At 34.7% G+C, this 18024-nt stretch overlaps 1 protein-coding gene across 7 annotated transcripts in view; it reads left to right on the plus strand.

The window, feature by feature from the left end:
* The first annotated feature begins 11871 nt into the window (after positions 1 to 11871).
* The window catches only part of LOC120417571 (uncharacterized), a 68858-nt gene continuing 62705 nt past the window's right edge, over positions 11872 to 18024 (plus strand). The window contains exons 1-2 of one of the 7 annotated variants that reach the window (XM_052711318.1): positions 11872 to 13067; positions 13568 to 13713. The gene's annotated coding sequence lies outside the window, so the exon portion shown is untranslated. The remainder of the gene's footprint in view (positions 13068 to 13567; positions 13714 to 18024) is intronic. The other 6 variants (XM_052711319.1, XM_052711320.1, XM_052711321.1 and 3 more) reach the window with 6 other exon arrangements.

Below are 18024 nucleotides of genomic sequence, written 5' to 3' on the forward strand. Positions count from 1 at the left end.
CTGATGTTTGAACTTTTAATTTTTTTTTTTTATTTGGTTTTTTAAATTGTTTTCTTTTTGCAATTTATTGTTTTTTTTTTGTTTTTAGAAAAGTTGAATTCCTAAATATTTTTTTCTTATTTATCGATATTTTTGCAATTGCATTTACAATTTTGGATCGTAGTTTCTCGATTCACGACATCAGCTCTTTGGTCCAAACGCGGTCGAATGGCATTTTTTAGTTTGAGACGCTCTTTTCAAATGTTAGGATTTTCCCACTCAAAATTTGTCCTACAGTTAACTAAAAACGGTTCTATCCCATTCCCCAGAAACTCATTCCCCAGAATGACCCATTCCCCAGAAAAGTTTTATTTTTATTATGAATGTACTTTATTTCAAAAAATGATCAGTTTTAAAGTGTGAAGTATTTAGATTTCGCCTTTATTGTGATAACTGCTGACAAAAGTTAAATGTTCCCTTCTTTAAAGAAAGGAAAACGCTCTTAACTTGTGATGATTGCTGACGAAAGATGAATTTTCCCTTTAAAGTTGAATTTTCCCTTCTTTAAAGAAGTGGTAACTCTCTTGACTGTCTGCCGGCAGTTTAATTTTCCCTTTAAAGTGGAATTTCTCTTCTTTAAAGAAAGGAAAACACTGTTGGCTTGTGATAACTCCAGCATGCTGACAATTTTCCTTTAGCAGTTTTCCCTAGTAAAGAGAGTGTTCCCTTTAAAAAATAAAAAAAAAAGTGTCAGCAGTTATCACAAGTCGAGAAGGCTTTTTTAAACCGATTCTAATATTGAATTAATGTTTAATATCATTATGCCAATTGACCATTATGCGCCATTATGCCAAATTATGGTATGCCAAACGGCGCTATACTAAATGGCATTTTATCAAATGGGAAACATAACATGTTTTTCAAGGTCATAAATATTTCTGGGGAATGGGTCATTCTGGGGAATGGATCATTCTGGAGAGTGGGATTCTGGGGAATGGAATTCTGGGGAATGGGACATTTTGGGGAATGGAATTCTGGGGAATGGGATTCTGGGGAATGGGATAGAACCCTAAAAACAATTCAAAATAGACTTTCGTGATAAGTGGCTCACATCAAAACACTTTGTTAATAAAAAAAATCATTTTTTTTAACGTTGCATTTGCAAACCATTCTTGAAATAAAATGTTAATCCTGGCTTGTTTTTCAAATTTTAATTTGAAATTTGTTTGTTGTCGAACAGATTAGAGGGACGAACATTAAAAAAATCATCAGCACAGACCAATTCAACATATCAGACAATTTGAATCGATTTTTTCTTTCATGGTTTAACATCATGTCCAATTTTTCACAAACCCAAGCTCCTTACCAAGTTTCAACCCATTTTCCCAACCCCAACAGATGACAAATGTTGCAAGGAAAAAAAAGAGTAGAAGAGAAATACTCACCGATGATCATGATAAATGCGCTGCTGACGTCTGGACAAGGAACAACCTTGGGGTGCAGCTGGTGCCGGTGCCCGAAAGTGGTGGTGCCATTTCTTGGGTGCACTTTTGGTGGGAGGTAGCAGGGGCAGGTGCAAAATGTGCGGCGGTGCCATGGCTCGAAGCGGCTCACACTCAAGCTGGATTTCTAGATGTAATCTACGTGCTTTTTTTTCTTATGTTAAAAATTGTGAATTAGCTTAATAGTTTCCGTACGGTGCGACGCCACGACGATGACAGGTGCATCCGGTGAAGATGATTGGTAATACTTTCTCTCGTGACACGCGCGATCATTCCATTCACACTTTAATTGCTTCATTTTTTATTAATTCACTGATTTTGAGCTAACATTAAGGATCCCTGGAGGGAATTCTTAGTAAAACACCAAATACACGAAGTAAAGCAAGAACAGCAGGACGATCAGGATCGAGAACGTGGTCATAAGATTTCTGGTTTCACTCATTTTGTGGCGATTTTTTCAAAGACGACTGGCTAGAATAAATCAGAGTCAAAAGATTAATTAGAGTGCAATGAATCGTGTAATTTTCAGGAAAACTCGCGTGAAGTTTCAAAACAAATTGGTGACGGTTAAGAGGAGAAACGTTACAAAGTTGCACTTGAGTACTTACCCCTTTAGACTGGGAGGTTTTACCAGCAGACCGGTTAGAGATGTTTTCCAGCGGAGAGTACGATCGATACTGACAGTCGGATGGAAAAGATAATTTTTTCTAAAAATACCAATATTTTTCGTTATATAGTACCGCCAAAATATGCGCCACGGCGACTACCAGCCAAGGTATATAGCAAAAATGTGTGCTCATTTTTTGTTGCTTAATATTTTCCACCCTTTCCCAAATCCCCCCTCTTTTTCTGGACCTCCTCGAAATCTGAGAAATGGACAGGAGTTTGTTGCTGAAGTTGCACGCCCCGAGTTAAAAATATCACCCGTCTTGTCCGTAAATCGTAAATAAACAAATAACATCGATTTTTTAAGTCTACGCGGATGCGTAATGTTGATGGACCAGTCCGTCCGTCCTGTCCGGCTGTTAGGACTCGATTTTTACGCTAATGTGACAAGCTGATGACGATTCTTCGGTTCGGAGCAGCGACCGGCCCACCCCTCGGGTAATGGGGCCACGCAAATTTAAACGGCGGAATATGGGGCTGACACGCGTACACGAAAGGTTCTGATCGTGGGTGTAACTGGATACATCTGGCACAGACTGGGAAACTTGTTGTAATACCATGTAACAAGGTGTGGAAAACGATATTTCGGGGTGAATTTCATGTCAAATTTTGAAACAAAATTTGAATGTCTTCTTCAAAACTTCAAGAATTGTCTGTAGCATATGGAAAAAAGAAAAAAATATTTAAAAACGCATCGTCGAACAACTTTTACAATTTTATGCATAGAAAATACAAAAACAAAACAAAAATTTCAATAAATCATAAACTGATTTCACCAGATCTAATATAGATCATTTTTTTCAGATTTCAGTCCAGTAAACTGGTAAGTTGGAATAAATACGATAAATGCTAAAAGAAATCAAATTTTGCAACGCCTATAAAATTGGATTTTTCCGTGAAGCGTTTATTTGCCCACTTGAATATAATTTGCCATCAATTTAAATGTCAAAACAAAAAAACACAACTTTTGGATTTAAGTGCTGAAAAGTTGAACATTTCAGCAATCAAATTGATAGTGGAAAGTACTTTTCAGTACTGTTATTTTTTGATAACGAAAAACAACCTATGTACATAGGACCTTTTGAAAAAGTAAGCGAGAAATGTAGACCGCTTCGCTATTCAAGAATTATAGGAAAAATAAGGAGTTTCCTAACGGAATTGCAAAAACCTAATTTGATTTTCTACGGAAAACGAACTATTAAATATTAAAAACACAATGGGGCAAAAGTTTGAAAATTCGCTTTTTTAAAGAAAAAAATAGACGCATTTTCTTACCGACTTTTTTTTGTTATATCAAATCCAGGTTTCACATTTTGTCTGTCCTCAAAATAATTATACAAATATTTAGCTAACAATGTTATTTTAAGTGCAATTTTGGAATATAATTAGTATAATTAAATATATGTAGCAAAATAAATAAATCAAAAGGTGATTTAAAAAAAGTCAAATAAACAAGGTTTTAAAATAGACGTTTTCGCTAATCGACTTTTCTGTATTTTTTTTTATTTTCAAAGCTTTGATATGTTTTATGGGACTCAAAAAGACATCTTTTGAGGCATAGCGCATGATGGAGTTATGAATTTTTGAAGAAAATGTGATGTTTGCAAAACATCGAAAAAACGGTCACTTTTTTAAATTTTAAGGTCAAGCATAACTGTTGAAAATACCTACAAATTTAACATTATTTAACATTGAACCTAGATATCAGTTTGACACTCATTTTCAGCGATTCGATTTTTTTTTTGTAAGGCTGTATCACAGAAACTAACTTTCCAATTTCTAGTCTGAGAGAGAAAATTGGTGGAAATTTTTAAAGCTCTTCAAATATTTTATTTAAGGTGTGCCTTTTTTAAGGTACCGTAAAACGGGGTGACTTTGATAGCCGGGGTGACTTTGATAGGTTTGCGTTTTTTCCGCAAAATGAAGAGTACAATAAAAATACGTAAGTAATGGTTTAGAAACATACTGACCGTGGTAGAGAAGTGTTCAAAGTACCTCAAGAAGAACTTTTCATAAAATTTTGACAAGTTTAAAAAGTTAGTTAACTATAGTTAAGAAAATGTTGATGAAAGTCATTATTTTAAACTTCTCAAAGTGTCATGATTTTTTCAATGAACATGATTTTTAATCGGAAAACGGAATGCATTTTCGGATTCGTTGGACAATTTTCCACTAGGAGAAGGTTTAAAAAGTTTGTAAATAATAAATAATATGTGTTTTTGAAACACAATTAAAAAAAATCTCCAAATTAAAAGGCAATTTCAGTTGAACAAATTTCATGTAAAATGTGAAAACTTGTGATTCGTGCTTTGAATTCAGTATAAAATGTAATATAAATCGATAATTTTATAAACAAAATTAGTTTTAACAAATTTCAGGCAAAATTCCGACTTTTTAGCAATTTTACCTAAAATTTATATGTATTTTGCTAAAAAGCTTATACACTTAGTTAACTAAATATAAACATTGATTTTTTTTTCTTAAAAACTATATCAGCTACTTTAGTGATGGTACATTTAGCGTACAAATAAAGTTTGAACATCTTAAATATGATTTCAACAAGAAAAACTATGACTATCAAAGTCACCCCGGAATTTAAACTAAGAATTTTTAACGTAACTATTTTTCTAAACATTATTGAAAAAACTTTTTTTCCGAAATAGTGCATGGACTTTGTGTGGCCTACCTCAGTACATGTTTTAAAAATAATAATCTTGAGAAAAACCTTACCTGTTGGAAAATATTCCAAAAACAAATTGAAATCCTATCAAAGTCACCCCGGTTTACGGTATTCATTTTTTTTTTTACAAATTTCCGGAAATTATAACCTTAAACTGACTTTGACCCCAAAACGATGCACTTTATCAAAAATTAAGTAACGTACTTTTTGATTGCAAATTTGAAAAAGGTTTTTTTTTAATTTATATTTATTCAGATTTTCTCTTCCATGTACATTCATTCAGTTAAAATATTATTGAGTGTCCAATCACAATCGATGACTTTTCACCTCAATTTTAAATACTAGCAACTTTCATTTATTCATGAAATATTGTAGCTTTCGCTATTCAGTGATTTCAAATGCAGGAGGTCCTACATGTACAAAAGGGAAAAGGGATACCTTAAAACTAACTTATAAACTATATAAAGAGCGGATCAATGCAGCTGAAGACTGCAATGATTTTTGTCGAAATGCATCAATTATCTTATTGGACATAACATCCAAAGTGTCAACTTCGGCTAATTGATGAAGTTCACTGGTGCTGAACCAGGGAGGAAGTTTCAGAATCATTTTCAGAATTTTGTTCTGAATCCTCTGAAGTTTTTTCTTCCTGGTTAAGCAACAGATTGTCCAGATCGGCACAGCATAAAGCATGGCAGGTCTGAAAATTTGTTTATAAATTAACAGTTTATTCTTGAGACAAAGTCTAGAATTCCTGTTTATAAGTGGATACAAACATTTAATATATTTGTAATTTGAAAAAGGTTGTTTTTTTATTTGTTTGACAATCTTTTCGACAATTTTCAAAAATCATTTTTTTTTTCAAGGATTCATATCTCGGGAACCATATTTTGCCCCATCATGCACTATGACTTAAAAGATGACTTTTTAAGTCCCAACAATCATATAAAAAATATAGAAAATTAAAATAACGTATTTTGGGAATCCTATTTTTAGTGAAATAAAATTTAAATAGAGAAATGGGTTTTGCTTAAAAGCGTATCTATTTTTTTCTAAACAGTCCTTATTTTTATCTACAACTTTGCTCAAAATACCAAATCGATCAGAAAATCTCATCTCAAGATACAGTATAGAGATTTGTAAGGAAAAACTAATGCATCAAAATTGCAAAACAAAGGGAATATATGGATAATAAAATACGAATTAAAAAATCGCGGAATAAATTGCAAAAATTTTGGGAACTCAAAAAAACTCCATTGTGAAACTCCTTACTTTTCCTGTCATTCTCCAAACGGCATAATTTTCTAAACTAAAAATAACAGTATCGAAAAGTAATACTTTTCGAAATAAGTGCTGAAAAGTTCTACTTTTGTAATACAAGTGCTGAAAAGTTCTATTTTTCTTTGCAGCACTTTCACTACTCAGTAAATCTCGTTGGATAAATGTGCGACTCGTGCTGAAATAAATCTTATTTTTGCAACTTGTTGCATAAACTACTATAAAATAAACAAACACAAAACATGGCAAGTAGAACAAAAGTTCTAAAAATGATAAAATTGGGTTTAAAAGGGGGGATTAAAATGCATAAAATTGCTTTAGAAAAATTTCATAAAATCAAATGGAGATCAGAAGTACAACATTAAGCGTTAATTTTGATGATTTTTTTTAACATTGACAGTTTCTCGAGTTTTTTTTTCCTTAATCTGACAAATAACAGGCAATGCTCTGAGTCAACGTGTTGATTAACTCTATTTTAACGTGGAAAAACATGTTTTTACAACTTGAAGACCTTCACTTAATTTTTTTGGGCTTAGTTACATGTTCCTTTTGAATTTCTGTTGCCATTAATAGCAAAAGCAAACAAGCTCCTATCTTTTTTATAGCAGTTAATTGTGCATCACTTTATTCCTGAGGTATTTATTATGATTTGCCTAATAAAAGCACGAGACCAAAAACGAGAAACAAATTCAAACAATTCTTGGACAGCTGAAGAAAAAAACAAAAGAAAAGGTTTCAGTTTCCATTTTCCATTTTCAAAATAGCAAAATTCGGCGAACAATTGCTCAAATTGGAAACCCATTAATCACGAATCAATAAAATTCAAACACCAAAACCGCGTCTCGGAAAATGTGTTCGCTTTCCGAGGACCAAAAAATTTGCTACAGGGTGGAGAAAAATGCTTTGACTGTAACAATTTTTTTAATATTTCCGCAACAAATAACTCGAAGAAAGCTTAAAAAGTTTCAAAAACTATTTTGCATACTGTGATATATTTGCTGAAATTAGAAAGTTTATTAATACATTTACACACAAAACTCTTAAAAAATAATCGTTTTTTTCTATATTTCAAAAACCAAATAAAATCCAAAATATTTAGAGAAAGAACTTTAGCACACATTTGGCGTTAAATTTCCATCGGGTACACACATTTTTTTCTACTCGCTGCAAATGCATCGATTTCGGCATGTGAAACAATTTGATCGTGACATTAACTATTAATAACCGTACTGTACTAGCAGCAGGCACATCATCACCGAAGCCGAGTAAACCGAGAAAGCTTCTTCTTCCATAATGAGAATGAAATCAAGCGCTTCATATCTGACAAATAGGTTGATGACCTTCAAGTAGTGTGATCAGGACAGGCACAGAACTTTCATTTGTACGGAAATTGCCAACACACGAAATTGTTTTTTTTTTTTGCTTCGTACGAAATCTAATATGCATATGATGAAAAATGAAAGCCGATGCGATGCGGAGTGTGTGCAATATTCGAGAATAAAGGGACGAACTCGGGGAAAACGACACCCAACAACAACAACAACGACACAACTATAACACACCGAGAGTTGTGTACAGGGAAATTGATTACGTTTAGGTGAACGTAATTTCCCATTTGACATTAGCATCCATCACTGACAGGTTTTCTTTTTCTGTGGTTTCGGCATCAAAAGAGCGCCGAGGAGCTGGTGCGACTCTAGAAAATGATCCGCTTGTACACCTGACTGTGAGCAATTTACTATGGATAGGTGGTAGATTGGCAGAGATCTTCCTGCTTGCGATGATTGATCTTCCATCAAACTCACTTGCGATTTTCCGTTGAAGGACACAAAGGAAATTTTCAATCAATTCGCACTCGTCAAGAAAATCCCACACACTTTACACTGACCGCTTTGAGGAATACTACCTTCCGGGATGAATCTACCACTTCCGGTGTTGCAGACTGCCCACTGCCAACGAGACTCACTGACTGGAACAGGAAGCCGACGTTGACCAAGACGACCGCGTCGACGGCCAGCGGTTCATTCGAACTGAAACCGTCTCCTCGCCAGAGTGGCTTCCTCCGATCGAAAATCAATACTTATTACATAAACTAGATTCCACGATCAATTACAAGCGAATGCCGCTGCAAACTGCCTAGTGCCTTTCAATAAAAATATAAACCATTAGGTATATTTAGAATCAAGTGAATACACACCGAGAGAAATTATTCACCAGGAAGCCAGGATTGTTTCGGATCTCCAACACCAACCAGAGTGTACTACTAACCAACACCACGGTGTGGCCTTCGAATGTCTGAGGGCAGGCCAAAAGACGCGCTTCTTCCACCAATCATCGCCGACTATCGTCATCGAGAAATTAATCGTCTCGCTGTCCACACCAGCCACCACAGCTGACAGCCCCAACCCCTCTAAGTTTAACCCCACGACACGGTTAAAATAAATAAGCGTAGAAAAATGATCATCAGCCGCTCAAACCTCTTTAAAACCTAAAAAAATCCTAGCATTCCAAAAAACCTAATAAATTTCCAAAAAAGTTCAAAAATCTTAACCCCTTTGACACCCCTGAAATCCCCAAGCGAGAGAGAACGCCATGAACCAAGAAAAGGGTGTCGTGGTAATGAAAATGACACGCCGATTTATTTGGACGAAGACACGAAGATCGGAGAGTGAATTAAACGTGGCGCAGCCTGTTGCAGCGGGAGTACAAGTTCAATGCAAATCTCGATCTCTGGCGATCTGGCGCACACAAGCGTCTGCCGCTTATGTACTACCCCTCTCTGAGGGGGTACCAGAAGGAGAAGTACATAAAGAATCAAACATAAAGGAACAGATCGAGCCAATAACGATGATTTTTTTCGTTATTTTTTCCCCTCTAATTGATTGAAGTCGAATTCGATAATCGTTCATATTGACGGTTTGTCTCGAATTTTGCCTTTCAACTGGCGAATGATGGATCGAGGCTGTAGCGCGGGGTTTTCTGAATTAGAATACAAAGGTGAAAATAAAAATAAGCGATAAGGTCATAAACTAAAATATTGTTGTCGAAATAATTGACACATTTAATCCAGTCAATTTCCCTTTCAGTTTTTCTTTGGTTGATTTTTTTTTCGTCAAACTGATCATTGCGAAATAAAATTCAGATATGGCAACACGTGGTCAATTTTGAAAGAAAATTCGAATTAGATTTTCTGGAAAAAAAAAACTTGCTAAAATGCACTTTGATCATTTTTGTCATTTTTGTCATTTTTGTCATTTTTGTCATTTTTGTCATTTTTGTCATTTTTGTCATTTTTGTCATTTTTGTCATTTTTGTCATTTTTGTCATTTTTGTCATTTTTGTCATTTTTGTCATTTTTGTCATTTTTGTCATTTTTGTCATTTTTGTCATTTTTGTCATTTTTGTCATTTTTGTCATTTTTGTCATTTTTGTCATTTTTGTCATTTTTGTCATTTTTGTCATTTTTGTCATTTTTGTCATTTTTGTCATTTTTGTCATTTTTGTCATTTTTGTCATTTTTGTCATTTTTGTCATTTTTGTCATTTTTGTCATTTTTGTCATTTTTGTCATTTTTGTCATTTTTGTCTTTTTTGTCATTTTTGTCATTTTTGTCAAGTAATTTTGATCATTTTGATCATTTTGATAATTTTGATAATTTTGACCATTTTGATCATTTTGATCATTTTGATCATTTTGATCATTTTGATCATTTTGATCATTTTGATCATTTTGATCATTTTGATCATTTTGATCATTTTGATCATTTTGATCATTTTGATCATTTTGATCATTTTGATCATTTTGATCATTTTGATCATTTTGATCATTTTGATCATTTTGATCATTTTGATCATTTTGATCATTTTGATCATTTTGATCATTTTGATCATTTTGATCATTTTGATCATTTTGATCATTTTGATCATTTTGATCATTTTGATCATTTTGATCATTTTGATCATTTTGATCATTTTGATCATTTTGATCATTTTGATCATTTTGATCATTTTGATCATTTTGATCATTTTGATCATTTTGATCATTTTGATCATTTTGATCATTTTGATCATTTTGATCATTTTGATCATTTTGATCATTTTGATCATTTTGATCATTTTGATCATTTTGATCATTTTGATCATTTTGATCATTTTGATCATTTTGATCATTTTGATCATTTTGATCATTTTGATCATTTTGATCATTTTGATCATTTTGATCATTTCGATCATTTTGATCATTTTGATCATTTTGATCATTTTGATCATTTTGATCATTTTGATCATTTTGATCATTTTGATCATTTTGATCATTTTGATCATTTTGATTATTTTGTACATTTTGTTCATTTTGAGCGAGTTGTGGCGCTATAACCACGGCATATAGTGTCCAGGGCATTCGTGGAAATACGATGTCCCATCCATGAGGGTCCCGGAGCACCAAAACTTCTTAGCATGGTGCTCCCAACGATTCATTGCCTAAACAAACAGGAACGTGAGCGGGAGATCCCCACGTTTCTTCCTCCCCTGTAGATTCAGAACTGTATTGTTGTTTGATCATTTATGCTCAAATTCAATCCAATTCAACGAATCATCTTTGCGGTAAACTTTACGCAGTTGGCCTGGCCGCTTTAACGTTTATGATGTTTCAATGCAATTTAATGCAATGAGGCACTGCAAATGTTAATAATGACAAGAAGATGCTAGGCGTTAATCAACCTAAGGCATTCTCCAGGATGCCCTCGAAAGACTGGCTGCGATAGGGTTAGATTAGATAAGATTAGATTAGATTTTGTACATTTTGTTCATTTTTTGTAATTTTGATCATTTTGGTCATTTTGAACATTTTTGTCAAGTTGGTCATTTTTATCAAGCTATTTGTTTTTTTTTTTTTTCATTTTGGTCATTTTGATCATTGACCAAATGTTCAAGGTCATTTTTGTCAAGTTGAAAAATATTTTTTCGTTTGATAATTTCTCGCTTACTGTAAACTGTATTTGTCATTTTTGCGAAATGGAAAATTTGTTTTCTGGTGTCATTTTTCCAATCAAATAATTGATTCTGAAAAATATTACTTTGGAACAAAAAAAAATTATGCACAGCTGCAAAATTTGTATGGAGACTCATCCAAATCAAACAAACAAAAAAAATATAATTTATTTGCTTTTTCTTGAGAGAATTCCTAGTGTGTGTCGAGACAAGATTATCCGTTTTTCGATTATCCACTTCGACACTCGAATCATAATAAAACTATTTTTAATTTTTTATTAATTTTATAAGGTCAACATTCGATTGAGTGACCCCAAATTAGACAAAATTGAGTGAATGATAATATTTATGCTTAAAAAAAAGAAAGCAAAAAAAAAGTGTTTCGTGATCGATTATCCGAGAATTCCATTACCCAAAGCGATTTTTTTTTGCGTCCGCTTCGGATAATCAAGTCTATATTTTACAATTATCCATGGAGACGCACGATCGTCCACTAAAAAAAGAACCTCTTTCCGTCACCACCACCCACTCGGGCCACAGTTCCGATCATTTGTTTACGCGCTCTCAAGCTGATCCCGACGAATCGCTCGCTCTCTCCCGAGAGAGAGCGAGCAAAACATTCTTCACTCTCGTCACGTTCTCTCCCAACTCAACTCCTCGCTGCCGCACGCGATCACGCGAACGGGATCACTGCAGCAGCAGCGCCTACTAATGCACATTTAGTACGCCCGTTGCATCACACTCACAAGTCGGCTGTCGTTAGAATCTTGAGAGTTTTGCGCGCGGGTATTGGTAATGACGATCGTGATGACGGTTGGCCACCGATTCTAGAACGCTTAGTAGGCTACGTGTCGAGGAGAACAACCGGCCCCTTGTTGGTGTGGTGTGTTCTACACACAAGTTTAGCGCGAGTCTTCTTCTAATAGTGCTGGATCGGCTCATATGGTGATGTGTATTTTTGCTTTTCTCGGATGAAAATGAGTGCTTCTCTTCTCCTGAAGTTAGTCGCCGAAGCAGCAGCGGCAGGGCTCTTTATACTAGATGCTTTGGACGCGCGGCGAAGCATTCCGTGTTAGAACGCCGACTACGGTGAACGTGTGTGTTTTTTTGTTAGAAGTCGCGGCGGTTGCAAGTCTGGAAGTGTGTTACTAGGTATAGTGTTACTCTGGCTAGGTCATAGCAAGCTGCGGCGCGGTGGCCCTCAGAACGCGGTGTGCTTAGCGTGTTGGTTCGGGCGCGCAGCATCCAGAGAGCCGAGTAGGCCGTGCTGGACTAGTCGAGGTGTTCTAGTCGATGACTACTGCGACGACGACGGTTAGCAGCTAGTAGTGCTGGGTAATTGATGGTGAAGAGTTCTAAGTGCAGCATCCATTCCGAGTTGTTTTTTTTTTTCTCCTCTGCTTCTTCTAATGATCCAATTAGCCTCGGTGGTCGTCGTCGCGATAGAATTAGTGTGTTTGGTTAGTGAATCGACGGCGACGCCAGTGTGACGGCTGATTGAAAACACATTCAATTCAAGCACTCTGCTGCTGCTGCTGATGTTCTGCTGCGGTGAAGAAGAGTCTCGACTCAGTGAAGCGCGCAACCAACTCAACACAACTCGGTGGTGGTGATCATCGGGAACGTCGAAAAAGGGCGTGACTATCACGCGCGCACACATGTGACGCGCGCGGTTTTTTGGCCATTTGGGCAAGGTTCATCAGCCGAAGAGAGTGCATTCATCAAATTGGTTTAAGCCAAAGAACGAAGAAGTGTGGTGGTGCTGTGTGTTGGTGCGCTCAAGAAGAAAAGTGAAAGAAGTGGCACAATTATTCCACAATTCTCGAAGAAAGGACAAACACACACTTGCACACACAACCTACTGGTGTTATCCCTCACCAGCCCTGCACCGTCTTCTGGCACAACATCTGGCCTGTCTTCTCGACGTACTCGTCTTCATTCTTCGTAGGTCCACCCGAAACCCGAAAGCGCAATGTGAGTTTTCGAACCCATAAAACCCTCTGTTCGTGTGATTGTGTGTGTGTTTTTTTGTGTGTTGGTTGGTTTTGTGCGCTATTTTTAGAATGTACTAACTTCAAAAACACTCTTTTGCTTGCGCGCCTGTGTGTTGTACTTGTTCTCTTCTGCTGCTGCTGCTGTTGCTGATGCCGTCCAAGCTGCTAATATATGTATAGTTATGACCAACCATCGCCAGCGCGATTTTTTTATTAAAAGGAACTAAGCCGCATCTTTGCGTGCGCCTGTGTTTGTGGTCGTGCGTGCGTGTGTATCTTTGTGACTTTGTTTGATTATCTCCGCGAGACCGCGCCGACTTCAGCGCGTTATCAGTGGCGAAGAACAGCGCTCTTCTTGTCATTGCTACTGCTTCAACTGCTTCCAAAAGCAGCGCGCGCGATGATAGTCAATAAAATTTTCATCAATACACACACACTCACGCGCGCACAAACACCCATACCGGCAACCTTCCAACTTAGTTACTTTGCTTAGTGTTTTCCGTGTGAGAGAAGAAGAAACTAAAAAAACACACAACACAGAACTCCGTCAACCACCCCAACAGCAGCGCGAACACCCAGGCCAGGCCAGCGAAGAAGAACAAATGCTTCTGGAATGAATTGTCATTGTAAGTTAAATTTGAATTTATTATTATGATACACCACATCTCTTCTCCGCTCTCGGCACACATATCGGATATGGGGAAGAGCGCGCGCCGAGCACTGACACGGTAGTGTCTGTGAACAACATATGGGATTACTGCCACCACCATCGACCACCGTGCACTGGGGCTGAAGTTGTTGTGGTACCGCGGATGCTTACTAACAGGATGCTAACTTGTTTGACAAGGCTTTGTTACTAACAAAATGCTTGTATTTAGACATAAGTGCGTTTTTAACAACTTGCTGTTATAGGTTTTTCCATGTTTGCTTGGAGTTTTTAGTCATATTGTAGTTTGAAACAATTTTTCAGTAAAATACAAAAAAAATCTGAATCTTAAAGTTGTAACAATTCAATTTATTGAATGTAAGTTTCACATGTATTAAAAAAAAACCGAAACACCAGACACAAAAACGTTAGTTGGGATCAACTCACCATGCGTCTCCATTGGTCCATTTGTAATGCAATCGTTAAAATATAAAAAAAAAATCCATCAATTAAAAAAAAAGTTAAATAATTTTCAGCCGGAAACGGTGATGAGATCGAAATTTGGTGTCAAAGGGACTTTTATGTCAAATTGGACGCCCGATTTGATGGCGTAATCAAAATTCCGAAAAAACGTATTTTGCATTAAAAAACTAGAAACTTTTTAAAAACTCGGCCATTTTCCGTTACTTGACTGTAAACGACAGTCGGGCAACTGCTGCGTGAGTTGACGGAGAATTACCCAGGTATTTCTCAAACAAAATTCAAAATTTCTAATTAAATTTAAAAAATCTAACTTGAAAATTACAGTTAGAAAATAACAGCATTTTATTATGAAAAAAAATATTTTTTGAAAAATTCTGGACAAAAATACTTTTTTTAATAAATCGGCCGTTAAATATTTTTCTATGTTTATAGTTTTTATATTTTGAAAACTAGTCATTGCAAAACAGCTGGATTGGTGTAAAATGCATTTTAGAACACTTTTTTTCATTTATAGGACCTTTTCAAAAAAACTCTAGAGTTAAATGTTGTAACCATGGCTAGTAATTGCATGAACATAAACTTCAAAAAATTATTGGCAACGGCCTCAAAAGCTTTACAATACATAACATTTCAATTGCCAAGCATAAACATCCATTCACCATCTAACATCTTTGAAAAGTTAGAAGTAACCTTATTTAAAACTTTTCGAAATATCTTGGAATTCGTGTAAAGATATGTTTTAATCAAATTTCTATTTTTATTTTGTGGATTTTGATATTTATTTAAAAATCAATGTTAAATAATCTGCCCATAATTGAAGATTCGGCTATTATGCCAAAAGGCGGTTTAACAAGAATGCATGTTTACCTCTCATTTTTGGTAAAATTTTAGAATAGAAATTCTATTGAACAGAAGTTCTATTGTTTAAATTTGTCATTTTTAAGATTTTTTTTTTTTTTTGAGAAAGTAAAAAAGTTTATACATTTTTTACATTCTTCACACTTTTTAATTATTTTAAGAGCGAGTTTTTCACCGATGTGAAACAGGTCGTATCGAGGTGATCCGATTTGGATGAAACTTTCAGGGTTTGTTTGTCTATGCATGAGATGAACTCATATCAAATATGAGCCTTCTACGACAAAGGGAAGTGGGGTAAAACGGGCATTGAAGTTTGAGGTCCAAAACACATGAAAAATCTTAAAATTGCTCGCATTTCCGTAAAACTTCATCATTTCCAACTCTCTTAGATGCATTCGAAAGGTCTTTCAAAGCCCTTCAAAATGTGCTATAGACATCCAGGATTGGTTTGACTTTTTCTCATAGCTTTTGCAAATTACTGTTAAAAATGGATTTTTTTAAAACCTTAATAACTTTTTGCAACAGCCTCCAACACCCATACTCCCATAGATCAAAAGATAGATAATTACTAGGCTTAGTGATTTTTCACGCTCGAAAATAGCAAATTTCACGGGGACCTCAATTTCAAAACACCAAATTTCACGCAAATTTCGCGGAACGTGAAAAATGTTAAAATAACTCTGAAAATGTTTTGTTTTTTGAAACAGAAACTATTTTTATGATTCATAATATATTATTCTTCAGTAAACTAAAAAAAACTTTACTAAATTTGAACGTGACACAAAAAAAAATCTCATAATTTCCATAAAAGTTTCCACCTGGTTTATGGATGAGCTCTATTTATATTTTGAAACAATATGTAGGGCATGTGTATTATCATTTATTGAACTACTTTTCAAATATTCGACTAATAAAGAAAAAAATGTTTTCGCTTATTTGCCTCTGTTTTATAAATCAGTTTACATTTTATTGAATTTCATATCAAAGCAAGATTCAACAATCTTGTTCAGCCAAAATGAGTTAAATATTTGAATTTTCTTTGACATTTAGCCCATTCAAAATAATGTTTAAGGATTTCATCTCTCTTTTCAAAAAGTAAATTTAAAATCAAAAGACAAAAATAATATACTTTGTAACGAAATCGATTTTTTTTAAATGAGAACAGAAAACAAAAAAAAATGTGGCATTTTTTAACTTTCACGGGAATTATCCACCCAAATCATCAAATATCGTTAAAATTAAACAGGATTTAAAAAAAATTGAAATGTTTTTAAAAGGTGTTTTCGAAGATTAAAGCAAACTCTTCATTTAATTTTGCTTATTTTGTTTAATTCCTTTTGAAATTTTACATTTCAAATAAAATAGTAGAAAAATATTTACTAAAGCTAAAAAAATATTATAAAATTTTGTTAGTTCCTAAAAATTAAAAAATCTAAGCAATTCTTCAAATAGTTCACACAGATAATAAAGTAGTAATCCAGCTGCGTGTAAAAGGCCTGGGTGTAAAATAAATGTTGCATCATTTTATGCAATTTTATGTAATTTTACACCCTGAAATATGTAGTCCATCAGTATGGGAAATCTACTTGACCGAAATGTCAAGCCCATATATGCGTTTATCCTTTCAGATTTACATCGGTCTGATGGCCGAGTGGGCTAAGGCGCCTTACTGTTGGTGCTGGGTTTGAATCCCGTCGGTTGCAACTTTTTTTTGTGTTTGCAAAAATTGTACATCCAGTGTGTAATATTAAGTGTTTATTTTGACGAAGGTGATGTGCATGCTTTTGCATGCGATTTTACTATCGGATTTTTTGCTGTGCATATCAAGCTTTTCAATTGAAAACTTTATAATTTACGTTAATTGTGAAGAAAAAAATGATTTGAGAAAATTTATAAATTTAAAAAATTTCACAAAATCCGCGAAATCATCAAAATTTACGAACCCCATATTACTAATTCAACAAGGTTATTCACTCGCTCAATTCTACAGTAGTTCTTTAAATTATTTTTATTCCTATTTGAGTTTGATAAAATATTTTGAGAAAAATCGTTACACTTTCACACAAACATAAAATTTCACGGGATTTCGCGGGAAAAGACAAATTTCGCGGATTTCACGCTGTCCGCGAAATCGTGAAATTTCACTAACCCTAATAATTACATGGACCAAGGCCAAGAAGACGGCACTTTTTGGTCTCAATTTTGTCATATTCGGAATCCTCGGAAAATTTTACATTAGATTGAGGTGTTGGAATTTTGAATTTGATTGGAAAAAATGCCATTTAGAATTAATTAAAATATTATTTAGATTTTTGTCGGATTAGGGGTAAAACAAGTTTTCGCCTACTTGATACAGCATTTGACGTATTGATCATAGGGTAAATAAGATCTATTTCTTTTTTCAAAAATGTTTTATTTAATTATATTTTAAATCAAAATTACAACTCCAATACTTCTAACTTACGTGAAATTGTTCGAGGATTCCGAATATGACAAAATTGAGACCAAAAAGTGCCGTCTTCTTGGCCTACAGGGCAAAAACTAACGTTGTAAAATGTTTGTTCTAGAAAAATCGTAAAACTATGAGAAAAACTGCGATTGGCCAAAAAGTTAATACCGTAGGCTTATAGTTCATGAAATTCCCTAACTTTTGACCTATGGGAGTATGGGTGTTGGAGGCTGTTGCAAAAAGATATTAAGGTTTTAAAAAAATCCATTTTTAACAGTAATTTGCAAAAGCTATGAGAAAAAGTTAAACCAATCCTGGATGTCTATAGCACATTTTGAAGGGCTTTGAAAGACTATTCGAATGCATCTAAGAGAGTTGGAATTGATAAAGTTTTACGGAAATGCGAGCAATTTTAAGATTTTTCATGTGTTTTGGACCTCAAACTTCAATGCCCGTTTTACCCCACTTCCCTTTGTCGTAGAAGGCTCATATTTGATATGA

This window comes from Culex pipiens, unplaced genomic scaffold (assembly GCF_016801865.2).
Source record: "Culex pipiens pallens isolate TS unplaced genomic scaffold, TS_CPP_V2 Cpp_Un0001, whole genome shotgun sequence".
Taxonomy (NCBI): Eukaryota; Metazoa; Arthropoda; class Insecta; order Diptera; family Culicidae; genus Culex; species Culex pipiens.